This window comes from Mauremys reevesii, linkage group 3 (assembly GCF_016161935.1).
Source record: "Mauremys reevesii isolate NIE-2019 linkage group 3, ASM1616193v1, whole genome shotgun sequence".
NCBI classification, from domain to species: Eukaryota; Metazoa; Chordata; order Testudines; family Geoemydidae; genus Mauremys; species Mauremys reevesii.
Window position 1 is genome coordinate 141,688,157 of NC_052625.1, and position 26,514 is coordinate 141,714,670.

General features: G+C 43.0%; 1 protein-coding gene across 4 annotated transcripts in view; it reads right to left on the reverse strand.

Annotated features, from left to right (window-relative positions):
• ANKRD6 (ankyrin repeat domain 6) overlaps window positions 1-26,514 on the reverse strand; it is a 171,920-nt gene that overhangs the window by 72,069 nt on the left and 73,337 nt on the right. Inside the window, exon 1 of one of the 4 annotated variants that reach the window (XM_039531908.1) lies at window positions 22,639-22,701. The exons of the other annotated variants lie outside the window; for them this stretch is intronic. The gene's annotated coding sequence lies outside the window, so the exon portion shown is untranslated. Of the gene's footprint in view, window positions 1-22,638; window positions 22,702-26,514 lie in introns of those variants that run through there. 4 annotated transcript variants of the gene reach the window in all.

The following is a 26,514-nucleotide window of genomic DNA, read 5'->3' on the forward strand; positions in this document are numbered from 1 at the left end:
TACTGCCAAAAATAAAATTTCTGCTCTTCTGTGATTTGACTTTCATTGTCACTGTGGCAAGTTATCTGTAATGTCTTTGTGACAAGCTATAGTATGATCCTTTTGGCTTGTCAGTCACTGCTACTACACTATTACTCACCAAACAGAAGATTTCCTAAAAGTGATATTTCAGAATTGTGGATGGGTTATTCTATAATTATCTAATGTCTTAGAAGGGTTTACTCATGGTAAAAGGTGTTTACAGTCATTAATAATCCTTGTGATGTTTTCTCCCTCTGACTGCCAGTCATTTTATTATCACTTTCTAATGGCTTTTCCAGTGGAATGTTAGTAGTTACTGAATCTATAGACAATGGAAAACACTGGGAGCTGTCTTGACAGATTATATTAATGTCTTACCTTGGGCAGATGCTCATTATTCATTAGTACATATTGGAGGCTCAGAATCAGGGATGTACCAGTGTAAACTGGATTGGGGGCTTATTTCGTCGACAGACACTCCTGTTGCCGGGGGTTACACTCTAAGCACAGTCTTCTAATTTGCACCATAGAGCAAATTACATTTTCCATCTAATTTTTTTATTTTCAAAGCAATTCTCTGCTCTGCTAACCTCAGGATGAGGTATCTCAAGCACTACTTCTTTTGGCGTTGCTGCTCTTTACTCTAACACATGCAACTGTCCAGCCAGTACTAAAGAAATCTGCATTTATCACTAGTGTCTGAGTACTCTCAACCTGAAGCTTTCAAAAATCATAAGTCAGGCCCTAAAAACATGAGACTGGCTTAAAAATCAAGAGATATTGGAAAAAATAAATTTGGGGTTATTTCTATTTGCCCTCTGGTTTGAGCCTTCAAGTTGCACTTGCTTAATGTTTTCAAGTTTTTCTCCACCACCAGGAGGACTTGAAACTTACTTTCTTTTTTAAATGAAAGCTGAAATTATCATACAATGACTTTCATTCCAGGAGCTGGGGCATTCAGAATAAACATCAAACACAGTGATACTTACAATACATTCACAAGAGCTGGCAATACCACCCAGTTTCTAATCTTCCTTTCCTCAACAAATTAACTTGAGAAGATACACAAGAACTGTCTGCCATTGCTATCTCCTCGACTGCCAACATCCCGAATGCCTCCCAGTCATTCCATTGCACATACCCAGCACTTGCTGCTATACTGGATGGCCTCCTCCTGTCCTTCAACAACATTATACCCATCCTCATCCTACAGGACCCAGTCTCAGCATTTGATACTGTAGACACTCCTGCCCTGCTTCCAAGAGGCTGCAGGAGTGAATGGCAATGTGTTGCAATAGCTTGGTCTTTCCTTGATGACTAAATGAAAAAATTCTTACAGGCAGTTGTTCATCCACGACTAGGGTGACCAGACAGCAAATGCAAAAAATCGGGACGGGGGTGGGGGGTAATAGGAGCTTATATAAGAAAAAGACCCAAAAATTGGGACTGTCCCTATAAAAGCGGGACAGCTGGTCACCCTATCTATGACCAGGCCCTCATCTGCATCCTGCATGGTTCAAATCTCTCTCCCTTCTCATTCAATATTTACATGAAGCCATTGGGAGAAATTAGGGAGACATGACAGGCTGATGTGTCAGCCAGAAGCATGTGAATGACACCCAGCTCTACACTCCCCTTTTATCTAACATTAACAGCAGCCTCCCCCAGATTTCCAAATGCCTGGCTCAGGCCAGCACTTGATTGAAGTGCAGCTGAAGCTAAACTCTGACGAAATTGAGGTGATGCTGGTAAGAAAAGGAAAGTGTTTTCAAAAGCTCCCCTTCACTACTACAGGTCCCACCAGAAGGCCTCTGCCCTCAGACTGTTAGACCAGTTCACAGCCATGGGGGTCATTTTAGATTTCACACTGTACTTAGACAATCAAATAGCAATGGTGGCAAAGAACCATTTTCCACTTGTGGCTGGCTAGAAGACTACCCCTGATTCTTTCAGGCACAGATTGGCCATGGTGGTCCAGTAGTTCGTTATCTCCAGGCTCAACTACTGTTCCTTAGAACGAGGAATGAAACTCAATGTCCTGAGGAAACTACAGCTAGTCCATAATGCAGTGGCTCATCCACTCACTATTACAGGCTACTGGGAACACATCATCAAAATCCACTGCTCCCTACACTAGCCACCCATTGAACACAGAATCCAGTTCAAGGCTACAGTATTGATTTTCAAAGTCCTGAATGGTACTGACCTTGGTTATCCAAGAGATTGCCTCTCTTTCTGTTTTGACCACCTCATATGACAGCTTCACTCCACTAAGCTTTCAGCAAAAGAGGGGAAGACACTTATCCTCAGGAGACAGAACTTTTAGATTAGCCAGGCCAAGACTCTTGAACTCACTTCCAGATGAAATATCACAATCTGGTCTGCATACAGAATTACTCATTACTGCATACAGAATGAACTCTCTCAAACACATCAGGATTTCTCAGACTATGCATATTGTGTGTGTATATATAGGCATGCATGCACACACATATACCCTACCAATAACCTTTAAACTTGTTACTTTCAGTTGGGCTGGAAAAAGGAGATCTTTCTGTATCCAAGTTCATTTTGCACAGAAGGCACTCAGAAACCAGCATGATGGGACACCTTATAAAAATGAAGAAAACTAAAGATAGATAACAAATGCTTAATATTAAAATCTTGTCAAAGATTTTGACTGTTATATGTATTTTAGTCTGCCATCATTTCTGGTGGCCTATTTTTTTGTATTAAGTTCCTAAATTAAGAGTCACCCTACAGAAGAGTGTTTTAAGTACAGTCATTTTTTGCATATTTAAATTAGTATGGCAAAATAATATCATGGCAAAAGAATAATGATTGCCAGGTCAACTATCAGCCATATAACAGGGACCATGTCCTAGTTTTCTTTTCCACACACTAATAAAAACATAAGTACACTTATTTTACATTTAACAGACATCATCCTTCCAAAACAGAGTGAGATTTATTAATTCTTTTCTGTCCTGGGTATATGAAGAATGCCCATGTCCATCAAGTAAGCGAATGGCTCTGGTAAAGATCTTTTCCTTTATTTCACTGGATATTTCATACTCTTCAAGAAAAAGGCTTTATATGTCGGTCCAAATCTAACCACCACAAAATGTGTTCTCTTTTTTTTTCTCCAATGTCCATTAAATGATCAGAAACAACTGTTATTTGGAGAATCAAATCTAACTATGAAGAAAAGCTGCCATTCCACACAGAACTAAAGAGCATGGCTCTCCCAGAATTTTAAATGTCCTAGACTTCTAGAGAAAGGAGTTTTCTCAGCGGAGTGATATTATGCATGGAATCACACTGAACCTCACAAGATTTCAGACTGTGGACATCTTACAGTCCAAAATAACCATTTTAAAAATATGTTTTGCGGGAGGGGGGATACTTTTTAACTCCCCACCACTATATAACAGCAGCATCTGGAAACACCATTGCAATGTCATTTTTAGAAACATCACCTCCAGAACCATATGTACATAAAGTCAGAAACATGACATTCTTCCACACTCCTGAGTGCAAATATGTAATAATACTACTTTACAGTTATAATATATAGTGCGTTTAGCCAGGGGCGGCTCTACAAATCACGCTGCCCCAAGCAGCGCGGAGCGCTGCGCCGCCCTTTCCCGGTCCCGCGGCGGGTCCCCTCTTCCCGCGGCTCCGGTTGAGCTCCCGCCGGCATGCCTGCGGCAGGTCCACCGGAGCCCGGAACGAGCGGACCTGCCGCAGGCATGACTGCGGCGGGTCCCGTCTTCCCGCGGCTCCGGTTGAGCTCCCGCAGGCATGACTGCGGCAGGTCCACCGGAGCTCGTTCCGGGCTCCGGTGGACCTGCCGCAGGCATGCCGGCGGGAGCTCAACCGGAGCCAAATGCCGCCCCCCTCGGGAACGGCCGCCCCAAGCGCCTGCTTGGAGCGCTGGGGTCTAGAGCCGCCCCTGCGTTTAGCTCAAAAACCTCAAAATTTGAAAGGTACGAGTAACCTTGCTGTCATGGCATCTTGCAGGGATCATAGCTGAGACATATGCCTCATGTAGAGGTCCCGTCCAACCTAAGCATGGACATCTCCATTAGAAAGTGGTACTATAACCCATTCAGTAGAAGTATAGTTTCATTTTTAGCAACAGTGAGTGGGGGTTAGGAAATTTTATTGGTGAATAGCACACTTTTTTTGAAGCTAGAAAGTTCTGCAGAGACGAGACTATGGACCAAAGCTCTTGATCAACTTTTAGACAATTTGAAGAAAGGGTCACAACACTTAATAATAAGCCACAGACAGCAAGGAAAAAGTTGTCATGCCTGCCACCCTTTCTCCCCTCCTTATCTCTCTGCAATAAACTATAAATTATGGGACACATCTTTCTTAAATCAAACTTGTACCTGACTGGCTCCCATTACCACTTCCCAGTCACAGCCTTCATTGATCATATCTCCCCCTCCATTTTGTACCCCGATTTAAGTACACAAGCCTGCTTCAAATGCAAAACAGGTGTAGCTAGAAGGCCTATCCACTGCAATGCACTCACCACCTGAGTAGTCAAGATTCTTAGTGGGGGCTGTGACGCTCTGTACCTCGGGGGAACACCCAGCACCCCCATGTTCATCCTTGTAAAATGATTGTGTGGTATCCAGTGCAAAGGGTTTGTCATGCTGGGTGTCTTCGGACGGCTCATGATGCACTGAGCACTGTTTTTACAGTAATGTTATAGTAACTGTTGTTACAGTAATGTTATATTAATGTTATAGGTTATAATTTAATGTATATAGTTATGAGGTTGAAAAAGTATCCTCATGGCTTAAAGCAAGCCCAGGCCAAACTCTCCAGGAGCAGAGAGGCAGTTCACACCTCATCAGGGCATGTATGGGACAAACCCAGCACATCCACACAGGAACAAAGGATACTGGCCTAGGCAACAACAGAGGATCTGTTGGACTCTTGAGTGAGTCACTCCCCTTCCCTTGGTCAGTTTGGGACTGCGATGGAGTAATGATCACCTGACTCTGAAGGGGGGGGGCAAAACCAAGAGGGAAGGAAGGACATGATAAAAGGGAGAGACATTTGCCATGCTCTCTCTCTCTTCCACCTCCATCTACATCACCACCAAGTGACTGAAGCACTGATAAAAGGGGAGAGCCTGGCTGAAGGGCAACCAGCCAGCCTGTGGTAAGAAGCATCTAAGTTTGTAAGGGCATTGATAGTGTTAAGATCAGCTTAGAATGTGTTTTGCTTTTATTTTATTTGACTAAATCTGACTTGTTATGCTTTGACTTATAATCACTTAAAATTTATCTTTTCAGTTAATAAATCTGTTTGTTAATTCTACCTAAAGCAGTGTGTTTGGTTTGAAGTGTGTCAGAGACTCTCCTTGGGATAACAAGCCTGGTACATATCAATTTCGTTGTTAAATTGACGAACTCATATAAGCTTGCAATGTCCGGCGGGCACAACTGGACACTGCAAGATGGAGGCTCCTAGGGTTGTGTCTGGGACCGGAGGTATTGGCTAGTGTCATTCGGTTGCATAATCCAAGGAGCAGCTTATATGCCAGAGGCTGTATGTGAACAGCCCAGGAATGGGGGTTCTCACAGCAGAGCAGGGTAAAGCTGGCTCCCAGAGTCAAGGATTGGAGTGACCTAGCAGATCAGGTGTCAGAGGGGTAGCCGTGTTAGCTTGGATCTGTAAAAGCAGCAAAGAGTCCTGTGGCACCTTATAGACTAACAGACATATTGGAGCATGAGCTTTCGTGGGTGAATACCCACTTCGTCGGATGCATGGACTAGCAGATCACTGGTCCAGATAGCACCAGAGGGGAACGTCACAGGGGCATAGCTAGGATTGCAAACTTTCTAATTCCAGAAAATTGAACATCCTTGCCCTGCCTACTGTCCTGCTCCTTCCCCGAGGCCCCGCCCCAGCCTGAGGCCTTGCTCCATTCACTCCATCTCCCCTCCCTCCATTGCTTGCTCTCCCCCACCCTCTCTCACATGCTCATTTTCACTGCAAAGCCCAAACAGGCATATTTATTGTTTTGACAGCTGTATTATGCGAACTTCAGGTTTTATTTATTACAGGACGCTAGAGCTGGAAGCAAAATAGTCAAAAAGAGTAATGTAAAGAATTTCAAAAAGGTTTTCATGATTCTTTCCCTCCCCTTTTCCCATTTTTCATAACCAGCTTCATGTTTTTTGTTCACTAAAGTTATTGTAATTTTATGTGTGGAATTAGGAACACACATTATCAAAGCTGCAATGGATCCATTAAAGGCCCACTCCCAAAGCCCAAATACAAATCCATAGAGCACAACCACAGAAAGGCACCTGTTCAGATACCTATAAAAATAAATCTGTAGACACTGACTTCCACACCTACAGGCAGATACACATGTGTATTCATGTGTACACATCTAGCATGTACTAACACACATACTTCCACATTATTTATTATTACAATTGTTATTTAGTGCTTAGAGACCCCAACTAAGATCAGGGCTCCAGGGTGGTAGGTGCTGGACATACACATAAAAAGAGAGAGTCTGCAAGAAAGCGTTTATAATGTAGCTAGACAATGGTGGAGAGAAATGTATGATACATTAGCTCTTCTGCAATTACTAGTCAACAACATTCACTTTTTAAGAAATAATACATTTCTTTTAGAGTTCCCTTCTCTTTTAAAAACTTGTTCTGAAATAAATTCACACATATTTTATGTTATCAATTTTTGTGTGTGCAAGCCAGCAAAAGGAATAGAAGTAAAAGAATTAGACTGCAAATTTTATACACACATGCGGCAATAAACGCACCTCCCTACACAGACACACAGTCTCTTACACACATACAATGCATGCATGCACGCACTTGCCTACACAGAGGCACTTTTTCATACACTTTTCCAGGGGCTGCCTAAATCACACAGCCGGGAGGGGAGGAGGATGGGCTGGAGGGGAAAAGATGGGGGGGGGGGTAGAGGTGAGATGATGGAGAGAGGGAAAGAGGCCAAGGACGAGAGCAGGGTGGGGGTGAGAGAGGGAAGTGAAGGAGAGAGAGAGAAGGGAGCATGGGGAAGTATGTGGAGTGGATGGGGATGCAGGGGGAGGCAGAAGGCTACAGGTGCATGAGGATGTGGGGGGCACAGGGGTGTATAGGGACATAATGAGAGTGCAGCAGTGTATGGAGGTGAATGGGGTGCAGGGCTGTGGGGGGTGACGGACATGAGGCTGGCAGCTCTGAGAGGTGGAGAGGATGAGTGGGAGAGCGCTGTAAGAGGTACAGGGCTGGATGGGTAGGTGTGGGGGGCAGGGTGGGATGGGAGTGCAGGGAGTTGGGACGGGAGATGCAATGAGGGGGAATGGGGGGCAGGACAGGGAGGGATGCAGTGACGGGGATGGGGGTGGGGAGTTGGGACAGGGAGGGATGCAGTGATGGGGGGGATGGAGGGAGTGGGGGGTTGGGACGGGGAGGGATGCAGTGATGGGGACGCGGGGGGTGCTGGGATGGGAAAGGAGGCAATGACAGGGGGATAGGGAGGGATGCAGTGACGGGGGATTGTGGTGCTTCAGGGGTTGAGATGGGGAGGGATGAAGTGATGGGGGGATGGGGGTGCAGCCCCATTCCCAGCATTTGGAGACTGGATACCTATACCTCCAACTCCTGGGTGCCAGCAATGGGGCAACAGACCATGGTTTGCCGCAGGGCATGCGCCACAGCTGGAGCCCAGCCACACGAACAGCGTGACGAGAAGAGGACCAGGCAGCAGCAGGAAAAGCACATTCCACTCAACCTCCAGAAATTTGTTGTGCAACTTAGGTAATTAAATACTGATCTCAGCTTCCAAGTCTCGCACATACTCCTCAGCAGAAACTTCACTAAGGTTTCTAGTCTCAACCTTACTCATTATATTTGCATTCCCCTTGCCCCATTTTCCCCAAAAAGTTTACAGTGAAGATGGCATTTACCTTTCCCTAAACACTCTTCAAACAATAAACAGCTGGTGGATGAAAAAAAACCAAAAGAAAATACAGATAAAACAAAACTAGTAGGTATTCCACAGCTCATTCTGTAGCTAATGTCCTGTACTATCAACAATAAATCAATTTCTAGCCTGACAAGTCTTCTAGATCTTTAAAAAAAAATCCTATTCCTCCAAATCTTTAAATGAAATGGAGTGTGCAGCTTTACACACTGCTTTAAAAGAAAACAGTTTCCAAGGAAATACAGGCCAACAGTGGCTTTTATATGCCAGGACTAAGCAAATTAAGTAGTACAGCATTAGCAAACTTTGGACTCAAAGTCGTTTACAGCTTCTTGTGACACACACACACACACACACACACACACACACACACACACACACACACACACACACACACACACACACACACACACACACACACACACACACACACACACACACACACACACACACACACACAATATGCCACAACTGATAGGAACCTCCTCCAGGCTTTGATTGTTCTCAGTAAAAATACTCTACTTCTACCCATAGGAGTGCAGCATCTATTAGGGAAACCATGCTGACAGAAAGTGATCATTTATATTTGTTACTTTTGCATACTGTTGTGACCGTTTTCAATGATCCAAAACCTCCCATTTCCTTTACCATGAATGTTGGTACACCCATCAAAACTTAATATTCAGCTAGACTCCTAATTGGATCAGCATAAATAATATCTTATTTAAAGAGCTGCTTTTCTAGGAACAGTACTTATTTTTGGCAGGGTGGATAAAAATCAGTGATTTTTAAAAAAAAAATTGGATTTTTTTATTTAAATCAGATTTTTTTGATAAAATGCTTTTTGAGGAGAAAACCTATCTAAAGATAGTTTTAATTAAGATACATTATAGCTCAAAGATATCTCATCATGGAACAGGGTGTGACGTTATTGGTATAAATGGGGACCATATAGAACATGGGTTGCAACCAAGGTCCTGTAGTGGCACCAAATCCTAAGTAAAGGGGGTCATATAAGGTGTCTAAGACCAGGTTATGGGTTGCTGGTTATAATTATGCTGTCTGTATGTCTGTATCATTTTTAGTTGAAGTTATGAATGTTGGCTCCATGCTGTCAGTATTTCAAGTTTGTGCTGTGCTTCTGGGGGAAGCCTCCCAGACAAGCTGGTGTTAGCTCTGCCTAGCCTGTTTGATGGCCCATTAAGGACCATTAAGGACACAATGGACCCATGGAGAGAAGGCAGACACGCCTTGTGACTCAGCAAAGTATGCAGGGACTGGCTCATGTGACTCAAGGCTCCATTTTGCTGTAAAATTCCACAGTGAAGACAAAGGGATTCTTACACCTGGAAAAGTCTATATAAGCCTAATGCCTCATCTCCATCTGGTCTTCAATCCTGCTTCTGACCTCTGGAGGGACTTTGCTACAAACTGAAGCTTTACACAAGGGACTGAAGGACCCATCCCAGTGGGGGATGTTCTCCAGAGACTTAATCTAAACCTGCAGTTTACTCCAGCACTGCTGCAAGCCTGAACTAAGAACTTTGCCATTACTGTATGTAATTGATTGCTTTTAACCAATTCTACCTCTCTTCTCTACCTTTTTCCCTTTGTAAATAAACCTTTAGATTTTAGATTCTAAAGGATTGGCAACAGCGTGATTTGTGGGTAAGATCTGATGTGTATATTGACCTGGGTCTGGGGCTTGGTCCTTTGGGATCGAGGGAACCTTTTTCTTTTATTGGGGTGTTGGCTTTCATAACCATTTATCCCCAGGACGAGTGCACTGGTGGTAATACTGGGAGACTGGAGTGTCTAAGGAAATTGCTTGTGTGACTTGTGGTAAGCCAGTGGGGTGAGACCAAAGTCCTTTTTGTCTGGCTGGTTTGGTTTGCCTTAGAGGTGGAAAAACCCCAGCCTAGGGCTGTAACTGCCCTGTTTAAGCAATTGGTCCTGATTTGGCACTCTCAGTTGGGTCCCGCCAGAACAGCTCCGTCACACAGGGATTGTAAATTCTTATTCTATAGCAGGGGTAGGTAACCTCTGGCACATGTGCCAAAGGCGGCACGCAAGCTGATTTTCAGTGGCACTCACACTGCCTGGGTCCTGGCCACCGATCCGGGGGGCTCTGCATTTTAATTTAATTTTAAATGAAGCTTCTTAAACATTTTTAAAACCTTATTTACTTTACATATAATAATAGTTTAGTTATATATTAGACTTATAGAAAGAGACCTTCTAAAAATGTTAAAATGTATTACTGGCACGCGAAACCTTAAATCAGAATTAATAAACGAAGACTCGGCACACCACTTCTGAAAGGTTGCCGACCCCTGTTCTATAGTATGAGACAATGTATTCATGTAATGTTTAAGAAAAATTTTGTAAATTAATTCCAATAGTTCATGGAGTAGGGACCCAATCTTATGGGTTTCCGGGGGCTTCTGTATAGATTATTTAAGGTTAATCTTTCTATCTACCCAATGGAACTCAGTGCTCATTCTAGAACTGTGGTTCCCAAACTGGGGTTCGTGAACCTCTGGGGGTTTGTGAAATGTTACACGGGGTTCTCAGGAAAAAATTCCCTAATGGCGGACAGAGCTGTCCCTAGGGACCCTGGGCAGCACACGGCCAGCAGCCAGGAGCCCCTGGACTTCCAAGAACGAAGCAGATCAAAGCAAGCATATCTATCACACGGAGGAGATTTAAACTTCAAGACTCCTTATAAGAAATGGAAAGGGAAGTGGATATTTTTTGCTGTTTGTAAAATTAAATAGGCAGCTAGTCTTGTTTTTAAAGTTATTATGAAGAACAAGTTTAGGCTTTGTTGTAACGTGCATTGTTTGTTTGCCTGGACTGCTCAAGACCTGAATGCTTGTGTAGGAGGAACTCTTTGAGTTGGCTTCTTAAATACCTTCATGCTGTTTCACATCGGAGTCTTGTCTTACAACACCGTCACCGTGCACGGGCTGAAATTGTGGAAAAGCAACATCACTTGCCCCATAACCTAAGCCGTGCTGAACACAATGCCATCAACAGCCTCAAGAACAACTCTAACATCATAATCAAACAGGCTGACAAAGGAGGTGCTGTCGTCATCATGAATAGGTCGGAATATGAACAAGAGGCTGCCAGGCAACTCTCTAACTCCACATTCTACAAGCCATTACCCTCTGATCCCACTGATGATTACCAAAAGAAATTACACCATCTGCTCAAAAAACTCCCTGAGAAAGCACAGGAACAGATCTATACAGACACATGCCTGGAACCCCGACCAGGTGTATTCTATTTGCTACCCAAGATCCATAAACCTGGAAATCCTGGACGCCCCATCATCTCAAGCATTGGTACTTTAACAGCAGGACTGTCTGGCTATGTGGACTCTCTCCTCAGGCCCTATGCCACCAGCACTCCCAGCTATCTTCGAGACACCACTGACTTCCTGAGGAAACTACAATCCATCAGTGATCTTCCAGAAAACACCATTCTGGCCACTATGGATGTGGAAGCCCTCTACACTAACATTCCACACGAAGATGGACTACAAGCCATCAGGAACAGTATCCCCGATAATATCACGGCTAACCTGGTGGCTGAACTTTGTGACTTTGTCCTCACCCACAACTATTTCACATTTGGGGACAATATATATCTTCAAGTCAGTGGCACTGCTATGGGTACCCGCATGGCCCCTCAGTATGCCAACATCTTTATGGCTGACTTAGAACAACGCTTCCTTAACTCTCGTTCCCTAACACCCCTACTCTACTTGCGCTACATTGATGACATCATCATCATCTGGACTCATGGAAAAGAAGCCCTCGAGGAATTCCACCGAGATTTTAACAATTTCCATCCCACCATCAACCTCAGCCTAGACCAATCCACACAAGCGGTCCATTTCCTAGACACTACTGTGCTAATAAACGATGGTCACATAAATACCACCCTATACCGGAAACCCACTGACCGCTATACTTACTTACATGCCTCCAGCTTCCATCCCGGACACACCACGATCCATTGTCTACAGCCAAGCTCTAAGATACAACCGTATTTGCTCCAATCCCTCGGACAGAGATAAACACCTACAAGATCTCTATCAAGCATTCTTAAACCTACAATACCCACCTGCTGAAGTGAAAAAACAGATTGACAGAGCCAGAAGAGTACCCAGAAGCCACCTACTACAGGACAGGCCTAAAAAAGAAAATAACAGAACACCACTAGCCATCACCTACAGCCCCAACTAAAACCTCTCCAGCGCATCATCAAAGATTTACAACCTATCCTTAAAGATGATCCCTCACTCTCACAGATCTTGGGAGACAGGCCAGTCCTCGCTTATAGACAGCCTCCCAACCTGAAGCAAATACTCACCAGCAACCGCACACCATACAACATAAACACTAACCCAGGAACCTATCCTTGCAATAAAGCCCGATGCCAGCTCTGTCCACATATCCATTCAAGTGACACCATCACAGGACCTAATCACATCAGACACACCATCAGGGCTCGTACACCTGCACATCTACCAACGTGATATATGCCATCATGTGTCAGCAATGCCCCTCTGCCATGTACATTGGCCAAACCGGACAGTCTCTACGCAAAAGAATAAATGGACACAAATCTGACATCAGGAATCATAACATTCAAAAACCAGTGGGAGAACACTTCAACCTTTCTAACCACTCAGTGACAGACTTGAAGGTGGCAATTTTGCAACAAAAAAACTTCAAAAACAGACTCCAAAGAGAGACTGCTGAACTTGAATTAATATGCAAACTAGATACAATTAACTGTGGTTTAAACAAAGACTGGGAATGGTTGGGTCATTACACCAATTGAATCTATTTCCCTATGTTAAGTTCTCCTCACACCTTCTATGGGCCATCTTAATTATCACTTCAAAAAGTTTTTTTTCCTCCTGCTAACAATAGCTCATCTCAATTGATTAGACTCTGCCTGTTGGTATGCATACTTCCACCTTTTCATGTTCTCTGTATGTATAAATATCTCCTGTCTGTGTGTTCCATTCTATGCATCCGAAGAAGTGAGCTTTAGCTCACGAAAGCTCATGCTGAAATAAATTTGTTAGTCTCTAAGGTGCCACAAGTACTCCTGTTTTTTTTTCTTACAACAGGCTTATTCAAAATGATACAAACGATGAAAGTGAGCTCTTGGAAGAGTGTTGCTGTTTTCATAATGTAATAAAAATAGCGTAATGATTAATAATAAATAGTGTGTAATAAGCATGTCATAAAAACAAATTTTATATTTCCAAGATTACTGCTTTTATAATTTATATTCAGGTAAAGGAGAAAATCCCTGGAAATATTCATTTGGGAGGGGTGGGAGGGTGAGTTGTGAGACCTGACATTTTAGTGAAAAGTATCAGAGGGGTAGCCGTGTTAGTCTGGTTCTGTAGAAGCAGCAAAGAATCCTGTGGCACCTTATAGACTAACAGATGTTTTGCAGCATGAGCTTTCGTGGGTGAATACCCACTTCTTCGGATGCAAGCAGTGGAAATTTCCAGGGGCAGGTGTGTATATATAAGCAAGCAAGAAACTGCACCATCTACTCAGGACACTCCCTACACTAACACCGGAACAAATCAACATACCCTTAGAACCCCGACCAGGGTTATTCTATCTACTACCCAAGATCCACAAACCCGGAAATCCTGGACGCCCCATCATCTCTGGCATTGGAACTCTCACTGAAGGACTGTCTGGATATGTGGACTCTCTATTCAGACCCTATGTTACCAGCACTCCCAGCTATCTCCGTGACACCACTGATTTCCTGAGGAAACTACAATGCATTGGTGACCTTCCAGAAAACACCATCCCAGCCACCATGGATGTAGAGGCTCTCTACACAAACATCCCACACACTGATGGAATACAAGCTGTCAGGAACAGTATCCCTGATGATGCCACAGCACAACTGGTTGCTGAGCTCTGTGCCTTTATCCTCACACACAACTATTTCAAATTTAATGACAATATATATCTCCAGATCAGTGGCACCGCTATGGGCACCCGCATGGCCCCACAATATGCCAATATTTTTATGGCCTACCTGGAACAACGCTTCCTCAGCTCCCGTCCACTCACGCCCCTTCTCTACCTACGCTACATTGATGACATCTTCATCATCTGGACCCATGGGAAGGAGACTCTGGAAAAATTCCACCATGATTTCAACAGCTTCCACCCCTCCATCAACCTCAGCCTGGACCTATCTACACGGGAGGTCCACTTCCTAGACACCACGGTGCAAATAAGTGGTGGTCACATTAACACCACCCTATACCGAAAACCTACCGACCGCTATGCCTACCTTCATGCCTCCAGCTTCCATCCCGGGCACACCACAAGATCCATTGTCTACAGCCAAGCACTGAGGTACAACCGTATCTGCTCTAACCCCGCAGACAGAGACCAACACTTAGACAATCTCCACCAAGCATTCTCAAGACTACAGTACCCACACGAGGAAATAAGGAAACAGATCAACAGAGCCAGATGTGTACCAAGAAGCCTCCTACTGCAAGATAAGCCCAAGAAAGAAACCAACAGGACTCCACTGGCCATCACATACAGTCCCCAGCTCAAACCCCTCCAACACATCATCAGGGATCTACAACCCATCCTGGACAATGATCCCACACTTTCACAGGCCTTGGGTGGCAGGCCATTCCTCGCCCACAGACAACCTGCCAACCTGAAGCATATTCTCACCAGCAACTGCACACCGCACCATAGTAACTCTAGTTCAGGAACCAACCCATGCAACAAACCTCGATGCCAACTCTGCCCACATATCTACACCAGCAACACCATCACAGGACCTAACCAGATCAGCCACACCATCACCGGTTCATTCACCTGCACGTCCACCAATGTAATATATGCCATCATATGCCAGCAATGCCCCTCTGCTATGTACATCGGCCAAACTGGACAGTCTCTAAGGAAAAGGATAAATGGACACAAATCAGACATTAGGAATGGCAATATACAAAAACCTGTAGGAGAACACTTCAACCTCCCTGGCCACACAATAGCAGATTTTAAGGTGGCCATCCTACAGCAAAAAAACTTTAGGACCAGACTCCAAAGAGAAACTGCTGAGCTCCAGTTCATCTGCAAATTTAACACAATCAGTTTAGGACTAAACAAAGACTGTGAATGGCTTGCCAATTACAGAACCAGTTTCTCCTCCCTTGGTTTTCACACCTCAGCTGCTGGAACAGGGCCCCATCCTCCCTGATTGATCTAACCTCGTTATCTCTAGCTTGCTTCTTGCTTGCTTATATATACACACCTGCCCCTGGAAATTTCCACTGCTTGCATCCGAAGAAGTGGGTATTCACTCAAGAAAGCTCATGCTGCAAAACATCTGTTAGTCTATAAGGTGCCACAGGATTCTTTGCTGCTTCTATTTTAGTGAAAGGGGTTCACAGGTTGTTAAAGTTTGGGAACCACTGGTTTAGAAGATACCATCAGAGATGCTTAGTTTTGCAGTTCTCAAACTGTGGATTTGTGTCTCCAGAGATAACAGCAAAAATGTTTTAAAATAAATAAATAATATAGAGAGGTGAGAAATAAGACCTCGACACTATTGTCCCTCTGCAAATTTGTATACACAGAGTCAATCCCTTACCTCTCTCTAAAAGTGCAAAGTTTCAAAAAGTTCAATGAATAGAAGATTGTTGGGGGTGGAATAGATCTGGACAAGAAGAAAAGTCGAAATAAATGTGAGAAGGGAGGAACAGGCAGTAGAAACAAAAGTGAAACTGTTTGAGCAGCATATTCCAGAAGTCTTGAGGCCTTTCTGAGTGTAGCCTTCATTGATTGGAGATCTACCATACCATTCTCTCACTAGAAGGGAAAACCTATAATGGCAGCAGCCTGTAAAAGAGACCTACTTTGGGAATATTTCAATGAAGTTCCTCTACCTGTGGGTAAGACAGGCATGCGAAATGCAAAGAGTGCAACAAAGAAATGCAAGGCCTGGTTTCCTGACTTGAACAACATCATGAGAAGTGTTCCTTCTCAGGAGGAAGCTGCGTTGAAAATGATGAAAGGAACATGTCTGAACAGGCAGGATCTTCAGGTTGTTAAACTTTCTTATTTCATACTTCTTTCTTAAGGACCGCCTGTCTTCCTTCTGGACTATTTTTAAATTCTCATGTTTGAGCAAAAAAGATAGTAGTTACTCTACGGTACTATCATTTAGATGCAGTGATAAAAAAATAAAAAGCTGAAATAGGCAGATCTTCTATAGGCAGTATGGTGGTAATAATTAAATAACTGCATTGACTTTTTTTTTTTTTTTAAGGAGAATCCATCCTCAACATACAGGATTCTGAAGACTATCCATGTTCAAAATCGCCACCATTTTCTATAGTTTCAGAGATATCTGCCAATGATAGTGTTTCAGTCACATCATATATGTCCCATAGCCACAGTATATAACCTGTAGCAAAAAGAAAAAAATCTCCATCATCCAGAAACAACCCTAGATAAGTTTGCGATAAGAACCAGCAGATTACAGAAAGAGGTAATTGATGAAAAAATTGTCCTGTTTGTTTATGCAACAAACTCTCCTTTCCATATGATTGAGAACCCACACTTCATTAACATGGTTCAGTTATTAAGACCACGATACAGTCCACTCAACAGAGCAGATGTCGCAGGCAAATTGCTGGATAAAGTGTCTGAAGGAGAAATTGAGCAGCAGGCAAGCGGTCTAGAGGGTAAAATTGTTAATCTGAGTCTTGATGGGTGGAGGAATGTCCACAGTGATCCTGTAGTATGTGTTTGTGTGATAACAGAAGAAGTGAATGTCTTCTTTACAGAAACAATTGATACATCAGGAAATACACACACAGCAGAATACTTACAAAAAGTAGCAGTAAAAGCTATAACAGACTGTGAACAAAAATTCAAATATCTAGTATGCAGCTTGGTCACAGACAATGTTGCAAATGCATCCAAGATGAGAAGAAATTATTTAGAAGAAAGTCCCAAGCTAATAACATATGGTTGCAGTGCTCATTTGATGCACCTCCTAGCCAAAGACTTCAGTGTTCCAGAAATAAGGCTAATGTTGTTGAAATTGCAAAATACTTCCATAACAACCACTTTGCAGCAGCAAAGAGTCTTGTGGCACCTTATAGACTAACAGACATTTTGGAGCATGAGCTTTCGTGGGTGAATACCTACTTTCGTTGGATGCCTGCATCCGACAAAGTGGGTATTCACCCACAAAAACTCATGCTCCAAAATGTCTGTTAGTCTATAAGGTGCCACAAGACTCTTTGCTGCTTTTACAGATCCAGACTAACACGGCTACCCCTCTGATACTTTGCAGCAGCTGCTCTGAAAAAAGTGGGAGAAACCAAGCTAACTCTCCCACCAGACGTTCGATGGAACTCAGTAGTGGACTGTTTTGAGCATTATATCAAGAACTGGCCTAATCTGATGACAGTTTGTGAACAAAATTGTTAAAAAATAGATGGCACTGTCACAGCCAAAGTTCTCAACATTGGGCTTAAGAGAAATGTTGAACACACGCTGAGTACCCTGAAGCCTATTTCTGTAGCCTTGAACAAAATGCAGGGAAATTGCTGTTTTATTGCTGATGCTGCTGAAATTTGGAAGGAACTGAGTGAGATCTTAAAAAGAGAAATATGCAATGACAGAGTTAAATTACAAGCATTTTAAACATGAATGGGACAAGCTCATTTTCTTGCAAATATTCTCAATATTCGGTATTAGGGTTAAACCTTAACTGCTGAAGAAGACGAGTTGGCTATGACATGAACATCCAACAATATTTTCTTCCTTTGGACTAATTCATTCCAAATTGAGAAATCATTTGGGACCTGAAAAAGCAGGAAAGCTTGTTTTTCTTTTCCAGATTATGAACAAATAGGAAAATGAAGATGAAGACGACCGAGTTAACTGCAGAAGCCAATATTTTAAGTTTCTCATGTTGACCTGGCTGACACAGTCGATTTAATTTTTTTTAAGTATTTCATTTAACTATTTGTTAAAAACAATTTTAACAAAAACAAATCTGATTTTAAAAAACGTGAATATTTAACTAAATTCAAAAATTTATATGCTTGTTTTGTTAAAATATATATGTTTGCTGTTAAAGGAAAAAAATCCAGAATACAGAACATTGTTGTTTTAGTTAAATAAAACAATTTAAATGTCTGTCTGGTGAAAATCATCCAAATATTAATGATTAACCTGTTAAACTGGAGATAGTTCACCTCCCAATGACTTCATAAATAACTGCTTCAATTACCTTTCGTAAATGAAATAACCAAACACTCATTCATTTTCTGATATATCTGTAAAACTAATCTGAAAAGTTTTCAAAATAAATCACTTTAAAAATGTATACTGTGTACCTTCTAAAAATGAAACCTACATCTATCTCTGAGTTGTGAAGAATATGTATTAAGGTTATAATAACCAACAAGAATGCATTTTTATGTAGAAATCAATGATTAAATCGAGTCTTCCTGACTAGTGGGTTTTATTTGATTTAAACCAAATCCACCCTGCTTTTTGGAATTTGTTTTAGTGTTTGTTCATTGTATTTTTTTGAGAACGAAAATCACAAAGCAAAAGATTCTAGTAACTGATTTCATCCTCTTCCACTCTCATGTAATAAGCTAGGACAGGGTTCGGCAAACTTTCAGAAGTGGTGTGTTGAGTCTTCATTTATTCACTCTAATTTAAGTTTTTGCATGCCAGTCATACATTTTAACGTTTTTAGAAGGTCTCTTTCTATAAGTCTATAACATATAACTAAACTATTGTTGTATGTAAAGTAAATAAGGTTTTTAAATTTTTAAGAAGTTTCATTTAATATTAAATTAAAATGCAGAGTCTCCCAGATCGGTGGTCAGGACCCGGGCAGTGTGAGTGCCACTGAAAATCAGCTTATGTGCTGCCTTCGGCACGTGTGCCATAGGTTGCCTACCCTTGAGCTAGGAAAATTAATTTCATTTCATAAAAGGAACATCACAATTTTTCATTGTTAATATGGATTCATTTGAGGGAACTGAGACATTCATTTGCATTAAGATTAGTTAGAGGCAACTTTGTGACCGCCATTTGCTGGGTCGTACTGCCCTGTCCTATTAGATTTAAATCCCTGTTTTACAAAAAAGGAATAGAATATTTTAAATATTTTATTAGAAGAAACATGTACAAAATTGGTCAGCTATATTAATTTATAGCAAGATGTGCAAACACTACCAACTGTAGTGATAATTACCATGAGTAATACACTCATTTCAGTGCCCACAGTGGTTAATACCATAGTTGGGATTAAGTGTCTGGAGGATTCGGCCCCCAGTTTGTAAGTACAGTACAGTACGTACCCGTCAATAGACACAAAACAAATGACCGAGGACTCACACACATCATTTGTTTCATCGACCATTTATGTAAAATCTGTCACTATGGGCTGAATATGGTCTTCTACCAACAAGATCACAAATTAATGGCAAAATCTTTCTACTTGTGCCTCATTTTTTGAGTCGCTGCTACCCTAAAAGGGTTCAATTGGAGAAGTCATGTGCTATTGTTTTTAATGGCCAGGCATGCTCTAGAAGAGCTTCTGGCCAACCGGATAATTAGCTCTTGTCCTTTAAAAACAACACCACAAGTATGTTCAATTCATCCCTTCATCTCTTCTTAGCTATACAATATTTTTCAAAAATCATTCAAAATCCTGTTACTTAAATAATTAACATAGAATGTTACGCAAATTGCCTGAATAAATGACATTTTATTACTAAACAGATTAAGATTTTGACCAAGAAGAAATACCTTTCAAAATAATTTAATTGCACAATTAATTTTTCATATCAAATCTTTGCTTCTGGAACTACTGTATCATCATATCAGCACTGGTCTAGTAGCAATTATCACAAGTACCACAATAATGAATTTATGGCGTGCAGGATTTTTCCACAACAATGTTAATTTGTCTCCAACATTTGACACAATGTGACAAGGATCACCCAGATAATATTTAGTAGGAAGGACCCACCCACATTTTCAAAGTTTCCTGGGGCTGCACCACCATTCAAATGTTCAGTTTTCCTGAACCCCTCTGTTGGAAAAATAGGTACTTAAGCTTAGGTGCAAAGTTTTCTTTGCTTGCACCAATAAGCAAGGGAGATACAGCATCAGTCTTATTCCATACAGCCTTGTGGTCATTACTGAGAAGGGTGAGAAGGATTAACAAGGGACAAACTTTAAGTTCTATCCTGATTAATCCATGGTCACAAGGAAATGCGTGTGGCCCATTTACTGAGACCCTGACTTTTTTCTCTAAAATGTTTAACAAGATCATGTCTATAGAGTATACAGTCTTGGACAGATCAACTTTCACCAGTGTTGTGAACCTAGGAATGGATTCTGATCCCTCACAATTTGAAGCTAGTGACTCCATCAATCTCTGTAGTCAAGGAGGAGGAATTTGCCCTTGGATGCCTGTGGGAGAGGAAGGTATAGCAAGCCAACCCCCCTCCTCCCAAACTAAACAGGTTGGTTAATCTGTTCTAAGAGTCTGACCCAGTAACGTCCTTGAGCACATGTGTAACTTTAAATATGTGAATAGTTCCACTGAAGCCAGTGAAACAAAACACATGCTTAACATTACATGCATGGTTATCGGGCCCTAGCTAAGGTCTAAGCCAAAAGAAAATATGCTGATTTCTTCCTCCATAGAATAGTACTGTATATGAAATATTGCATGTGTAGTAGTCTGTACAGGAGACACACTACTAAATTCTGTATCTACTTTAAGACTTTCTCTTGGGAGTAAAGCATTAGAAGCATTGCCCCTTTTGACCTGAGTGGTTACCAAAAATTCAGGGTCTTGCAGGTTGTTTCCATTAGGAGGAGAAACTGATGCTGGAATCAGGTTTATTTACAAAGTATGTCCAAAGTCCTGTTTCCCTGAACACAGGAGGACTCAAACAACAGAAGATGGAACTATGAGCAAAGAAACTAAGCCCCTTTTCCATCAGCATAAAGCCACAAAAGCTCCTTTCTTCGCTTTTTCTCATGGCCACACTACCAGCGCTTCTGTAACTGATGCTTCGTCTCTGTCTCCATCTGCAGTGTTTCTCTGCTTCTTCCTCTCTCTCTCTCTCTCTCTCTCACACACAGGGGCGGCTCTAGAGCCCAGCGGGGCAAGCACCCGCCTGGGGCGGCCCTTTCCCAGGGGGGCGGCAGGCTGCGCCGGTGGACCGTCCGCAGTCATGCCTGCGGGAGGTCCACCGGAGCCCCGGGACGACTGGACCTGCCGCAGGCATGACTGCGGACGGTTCGCTGGTCCCGCGGCTCGGCTGGACCTCCCGCAGGCATGACTGCGGCAGGTCAACCGGAGCCGCCGGAGCAGCGAACCGCCCGCAGCCGGGGGTCCAGCTGAGCCGCGCGACCAGCGGACCCTCCGCAGTCATGCCCGCGGCAGTTCCGCTGCTCCCGCGGCTCGGGGGCGCCTCCCGGGCATGATTGCTTGGGGCGGCCAAATTTGTAGAGCCGCCCCTGCTCACACACACACACACACACACCTCCAAAAAATACACCCTGTGATATCCCTCCACCCACACAGCTCAGTTTCTGATCAGCCCAGCATGGCCTGTAGTTTGGGTAGTGTCTCTTATTGTTTCGGCTATCTATTCCGTAAAGGAATTTGGCTGTTTCTTACATTAATCCTAAATCAAGTGTGGCTCACCAGTTTCTATTAGGTTTCAACAAATCTCTAGCGTAACAGACTATTAAAATCCAGGAAGCTCCTGTCTCCTCTGAGCATAAGCCCTCGTTTAGAATAGTTTTAACAACAGGTGTGGTTTGGAGGAGGGGACTTGGACTGGCTGGTACTCCACCCGCCCCTCTCAGTTTAGGCATCTAAATGCAAGTCTCTTCACTCTACACTTGACTATAAAGATTAGCCCAGACTGAGTTCTGAAAATTACTCCCATTTCTAGAGTCCATCATTTTCTTCAGTGTAGCTATATCACCTGTCTCTAGACAATCATGACTCCATTTTTGAGTTGGGAAAAAGGTGGGGATGTGGCATCCTTGGAACCTAATACCAAATATCCACGCCAGGGATCAACTGGCTGGAGCTGCTAGTTTATTAAGCATGGTGAGTAGGCAGCCAGCACATTCACTTACTCTGTGGCACACCTGAGCTTCAACAGCCAGAAGGCAAAAGATCAAAGGCCATTCCCAAACCTGGATCACCAGCGCTTCTCCATACCATGTTCATCTAAGCCACCAGGGTTCTCATTCGACAGTTTTCTTTACAAATTACAGTAATTCTCTCAACATCAAAACCACAATTCTTCAAATTCTACATTTACATGGAAATTATACCTTCTGAGAACCCAAAAAAAAAATTATATACGAATTTTACACATCTGAAAACAAAATAAATATTTGACTTCATTTTTATGAATTAGACAAAAATGACCATGTACTAAGTCCCTCTTTACTTATCTCCATTGAGACAACACACAAATCTTTAGGATCTCTCAGTTTCTGTTTCTGAATATTTTACAAAACATACCTTGCAGCGCACTCCATGATCAGAGATGGGTGGGATACACACTGCTGAAATGTATAGGCTGCAAGCTGATTCCTGACTTTAATCTTTTCTTTGCCAACAGCAGTCATAAGTCACTGTACTGTAGCATGACAAATTGCATAAGTATGATCAGGAGCACATTACAAACGGAGTGTCACAGCAAACAGAGGAGTAACAGGAAATTTAACACCTGGGCTTTTTGCAGTGTATGACTGGCTGAATATGCACATGTAAAAAACAATCAATCATTTCCTCCTGAGGTTTTCACAACCCCCACCCCCTAAAAAATACAAGTTTGAGTCAAGATTTTCCAAAATAGGAGAGCCAACAATTAGGTTCCTAAATAAGTAACCTGATTTTTGAAAGGTTTCAGAGGGGTAGCCGTGTTAGTCTGTATCAGCAAAAACAATGAGAAGTACTTGTGGCACCTTAGAGACTAACAAATTTATTTGGGCATAAGCTTTCGTGGGCTATAACCCAATTCACCAGATGCATGGAGTGCAAAATACAGTAGGCAGGTATAAATATACAGCACATGAAAAGATGGGAGTTGCCTTACCAAGTGGGGCGTCAGTGCTAACGAGGACAATTCAATCAGGCTGGATGTGGCCCATTCCCAACAATTGACAAGCAGAGGTGAATATCAACAGAGGGAAAATTACTGAGCCATGTTCACCCTGACTGAATTGGCCTCATTAGCACTACAAAAAGTAATTTTCCCTCTGTTGATATTCACCCCTTCTTGTCAACTGTTGGGAATGGGCCACATCTTTCATGCCGGGAGTCGGACACGATGTTCTAGTTTTCCAAAGGATCCAGCACATCTTTGTGAGAGGTACAAAGAATAAATACAAAGAGTAATGAGGTTTTTCATTGATTCTTTTCAGAGTTATCGCTAGTTCCTTGATGCAATTCTTTTTTTGATTCCGGCATATGTATGTCACTTTTAATGACCCAACAAAATATGGGTAAATCAACAAACACCTTCAGACTTGAAAAGCTGTTCACCTATTTCATTAATACAAAGCTGAAAAAAATCAATTCACATATTTAAATGCATCATAAAAATATGTCATTTCTTAATACTTTGCCCAAAAGTAGTGCTTTTCATTCACGGTCATGAAATAAAGTTGCAACCCTCTGGTAAATATATATGTAATACATATTATGAAGAGAGTTCTAGTGACAGTTATAGTTAATGCTGCCTCACTGTTCCCACTATACTCCCTTGATTCAAGCTGTTTGTAACATTATGAAACTTTCACCTCTTGGGCTGCAGTTTTGCAGGCCTGGTCTTCACTCAAGGATGATGTTAAAAAAAAAATTGTACAAAAACATTTTTGCATTTGAGGAAGGCAGGAAAAAATACTCTTTCCCAATAATAAAAAAAACTATCTCAAACAGCTCTAGTGCCAAACAACTAGGCCTCAATAGCTGAAATTTGGCAAACGGACAGTCATTTTTAAAAATGCCTTTGAATGTTCTAATGAAAATTGTTTTAGGTTTGGCCAAGAATTCCCGACTCTGAGACCCATGTTCAATCCCCAGACTACAGTGGCTCTTAGCACACACTCCATATCTCTATCAGCAGGTTTCATTGTTTTACTTGTTTTGTACAAAATGTTCCTGGCATCCTGATTGATGTTACTTCTACAGCTACTCTTTTTCTCATAGACAAGTGATGAAGTATGACTGCGTAAGTACCTCACACCACAGCAATGTCTGTCAAATGTCCATAACAATACCAGAAGCATTGCAGTTCCTGTTGGAAGCCTATTCATCCAGCAGACATCTCAATTATATTGTTCGATAATGTTTTCCAATCCCTTCTTATGTGCCCCAATTCAGTCATCAAAGAAGTTATAGATGCAAGGGAAAATGAATCTTCTAGAATATATGCACATTTCTCTCAATTTTCTGACACCTGAATTGAAGAAAACACTCAAAGTACTGGCACAGATCTGTAAATCGGTGTAGCTGCATGTCTTGCTGATTAACACCAGCCGAGGGTCAAGCCCATTGTCTGTGAGTTTGTACAATGACAAGAACAATGTTGATACTAAACAAATACAAAACATGATGGGTAAAAAAACCCAAGTCAGTTAAGGTGCGGTAGAACACCATGAAATCAGAATTATTATTGTTTAATGGTTGCCATCAAAATTGTTCCAACTGCCACCTGCAAGTAAGTTGAATCCCCATGGCATGCTGTCTCCTAACTATAGGCAACACCATGGTGACGCTAATTAGCTAAAATTGTAAAGCTATTTAAAGTGGGCCAATGTACAGCATTGTAATGTACAGAACACTTTATAACTAGGAAGCTAAATTATGGCTCTCAAAGCCCGCAGAGTGCTTGTAGCAGGGTGGTCACTACCCAAGCACCTCCTCATGACCAGGGTCACTTTACAGGCACTCTGCCCCTGTTAGCCTCCTCTTGCAGGCCCCTTACACACTCCACTCAAGGCATGTCTACACAGCAATGTAAGGCCAACCCCCCTGCGTCCACATACGAAGTGTGCTAACCTAAGGTCCCAGACCCTGAGGGCTCGAGGGTCTGAGCTCTTGTTAAGCTGGGACTTAAGGCGTGAGCCCTATGGCTTTCCTGTGGGCACATGGCCCTGGCTTGACTTGGTTACCAGAAGTCCTCCAGATGTATCCCAGAGTTCCTGGCAAGAGAGCAGCAGCACTGCAGGCAGCCAGCGCAGCTGCCGGAAGCACCATTACCACCTGTCCCTGCTTCTCTTGCTGTGGCAGCAGCTCCTGCTCCGGCACCTCCTCGCTACTGCGTGGAGCTTGCCCAGAGCAGGGAGCAAAGGTGATAGGTGATAGGGAGCGGCCGCCAGGATGTTGGGGATCATCACTCCCCCAGCCGTGCTGAGCCAGGAGCTCTGCCACTGCCCCTCCCTTCAGGGCAGCTGCTTGGTCCCCACTCCACTTTCCGGCCCTTGCTTGTGCCCCTCCTCACCCCCCTGGGGCTGCATGTGCAGAGGTGCCCAGGATGCAGGCACTGAGGATGGTGCGTGGGAGCCACCCCCAAAACGTCACCACAGTCTCCTGGGGATCCCTTATCCCTGCTTCCCAAGGAGTGGCAGGAGCAGCAATAAGGGATCTCGGGAGGGGGGTGCTATAGCACATTGCACCCGATGTCCTGGGGATGCACTTCACTTCTGCAGCCAGCAGCAGCCACGCTGGGAGGTGGGGGGAAGGAGAAGGGTGTCTTTCCTCTAAACCTACATTTTATGTCAAACTTCAAAACAGACAAAAATAAATAAAAACAAAAACACCTTCACTGAACACCCCATTTTAAAAATTAAGGATGGCAAAGTTTCATTTTAATAGTTTGACAGCCCTGGAGACTGATGTCCTAATTATCCTCAGAACAGGAGCACATGGGCATTTTCCTGCCAGTGTGACTCCGCCTAGAGGTGGAGAGCCCGATTCTCAGATCAGATGGTAGTTCAATATAAAGCCTTCTCCAACTGCAGTCATTCTACTGAGACAGCCACCAAAGGAGCTAATTATGCGGTTTATGTATCATGTGCTCCTTATGGGCACCTGAGTCGCAACAACAGCACCAGCACAGTTAGGGTGGGCAGTAGAGTTTTCCCATAGTGCAACACATTCATAGGGCTAGAGTGTCAACATTGGGAGTAGTGGGGTGTGAGGAACTAGGCTCTCTGAGATAGGGTTACTTTGACTCGGGTCTGTGCACAGCAGTGTGGATGAAGAGCCTTTGGTTCGAGCACAGATCAGAAAATCCTTAACCTAGCATTAGCCATCCTACACTACAGGGCTCCTGATCCTAGGCCCTTAAAGGAACAGTGTCCTGGGTATCACCCGTCCCCCATCTAACTC